The following is a 2,553-nucleotide window of genomic DNA, read 5'->3' as shown; positions in this document are numbered from 1 at the left end:
CAGAGAGGAACACACAAGAGACCAGGCCATAAACCTCAAGCCCGATTTTTTTCCTCAGTAGCCTATTTCTACCTCCTAAACTTCCAGTCCTTTTCCCCGTCCTCCCCCCAAACTCCACAACAACCAGCTACAATATCACCAGCTTTGGACCAAGTATTCAAATACAAGAGAGCGCAGGGTATATTGTATGTTCCAGTCGCAACACCCAGTAAGAGCTTCCTAACGCTTTATTTAAAAATTTAAAAGACCACCAGTTTTCTACCTGTTAACCTTGAAGCTAAGTGAAAAATCTCTGAAGGTAAAATACTAAAGTGATCTCCACTCGCGTTCACCGTGGGAGTAAAAGCAGCCCTCAGATTCACTCGCCTGAAATACCACTCCTGAAATACCATTCCTGGCTCCGCACGTGTACTGACAACCAATGAGTACTACGCTCTGCGGAAGGCGTCAGTAGCAGACTGCACGCCTCTCACGTGCCTCTCAGAGAAGCACTTTTTACTGCTAATCTTATGTTAATGTTCTGCTAACCTTCCCATGAAATAGCTCACATTTGAGGAGATAATGTTCATGCGGTAATAAGGAGGAGTTATCGAACCTTACCGGCCAATCTGGTGTTCCTTGCACTACAGTTAGTCTGATTGAGGGAGTATGGAACTATTTTAAAAATGCTTCTTCTGCAGCTGAAAGTATATGTTTTCTGGGCAGAATCCAGACTTTTCAAAGATTGGCAGATTATAATTAAAATTATGTTCTTTTTGAGGGAAATCATAATTCTTACCTTAACATGGAGTCCTGCTAATAACTTAAGAACTCAAATCTATTCATACTGCCATTGAAACTAGAAATTTCTGTTTTCCCTTCACACATTATTTTTTCTTAATATCATATTATCTTCTGTTCTGTGCGGAGAAAGTTAGAGCATAACCAAGTGGTTTTTTTTGTTTTTGTTTTTGTTTTTGTTTTTGTTTTGTTCTGTGACGACTTGGTTGAATGGGAATTGTGTTTCGCCAATCCCTCCTTTTTTTCCTCCTACAGCTTCACTTTAGAGTTAAAAGCTGAAAGTGAAGCAGAAGCCACTGTTCTGTGAAGGTTGCTGTGGAGGGCTGTGGGCAGAACGCAGTGGGACAGCAGGTTCCAACGTGTCCTTGCTATCCTCGCCATCATCCCTAAGGCTGGTCCCACTGAGCAGCAGCAGCCTCCAGGCCCCACGCCCAGACCTTCAGCTCCTGACCCACTTCCACGCTTTGCTTCACCAACAAACCCTGAGCTCTCACAGCCAAAGGCCTGATAAGGGCTTCTCAGGAATGCTCTGCCAAGCTTCAACTTGTCCACCCAACCGTAGCCTCCCAAGTTGCCAAAGCTGGTAACAATGCTGTTTCCAAGTAGATAAAAAATCTTTGAAAATTAACATGGGGCGATTACCAAGGTATATTAGAAGTTTTAATTAGTAAAATTTAGAAGGCATTCATCTAGAATAGTTGCAGCCACTAACCGGCCCAGTGGAGCAATACTTATATTTAAAAAAAATTGTTTAAGTTGCAGACCACAAGTAGTATAAAATAGTTTTCTATTAAACGGTTTTTATTGTTATGATAAATCATATTTTACTTTTACCATAACATTGCATAATCTATTACTTCTGTTTTGTAAGTGTGTAGGTAGGGAGTGTGCGTCTTGTCACTGCCAATGGATTGATGCAGGGTAGATCCTTGCCTCCTCCCTGCATCCTGCAGAGTTATAGCATAGGTACTTCACATTTTATTCAGCTTTGCTTATAAAATATATAATAGGTATTTAAATACTGACTTCTGTTTAAATTATAACTAAGCTATTTTTTCTAGTTAAAAATGCCTCTGGGCATATCTTTATTATTATTATTTTTACTTTTATCTGCATTTATTTTATGTTGAATTTATTCCGGTGCCACGAGTTTTTGTTTCTTCAGTTTCTTCTGTGCAACCTCCTCTTCTGGCTTTGGAACAACCTGCTCCTTCTCAGTGAGGATCATCTCCATGTCTCCTGTGTGGGTTAATCCCGCCATGAACTCTGAAGGTTTGTGGGCACATCTTAGGTGCCTTGTTCACCTGGATGTGCTCAATGACTAGAGAATCTAAAGCCTTAAGTTCAGCATTACTCTCTGTATTTTTAAGCATGTGCAGCAAAAATACAGCATTCATTTTTGGCCACTGTCCCTATATCTAGCTCCACTGTTTGGCCTGGGTGCACCGACGGACTCCACCATTATACCGCCTGAATGGCACACATTGCTTTTTTAAAGTAACATCCTTCAGATGTTGGTGGTTTTGTGCACACTCTTGATGAGCTGAGCAGTTTCCCCAGCGTTCTTAGAGTGAACACAAAGGTTTGAACCTCTTGATTTGCATGATTTTGTGGGTTTTCCGGGTCAGGAGAGTAACGAACCGTCTTCACAGGTCACCTCTTGGTGCTTACAGGAAGACCTCGATGCTTCTTTAAAAGAAGCTTACTTGATTTGCATTTCCCTGATGACTAAGGATGTCGAACATTTCTTTAGGTGCTTCTCAGCCATTCGGA

At 41.3% G+C, this 2,553-nt stretch overlaps 1 pseudogene; it reads right to left on the bottom strand.

The window, feature by feature from the left end:
• Positions 1 to 1,912: 1,912 nt before the first annotated feature.
• Positions 1,913 to 2,553, bottom strand: part of LOC116081005 — a 9,242-nt pseudogene continuing 8,601 nt past the window's right edge.

Source organism: Mastomys coucha, unplaced genomic scaffold (assembly GCF_008632895.1).
Source record: "Mastomys coucha isolate ucsf_1 unplaced genomic scaffold, UCSF_Mcou_1 pScaffold6, whole genome shotgun sequence".
Classification (NCBI taxonomy): domain Eukaryota; kingdom Metazoa; phylum Chordata; class Mammalia; order Rodentia; family Muridae; genus Mastomys; species Mastomys coucha.
This window is presented reverse-complemented; position numbering and strand designations above follow the sequence as displayed.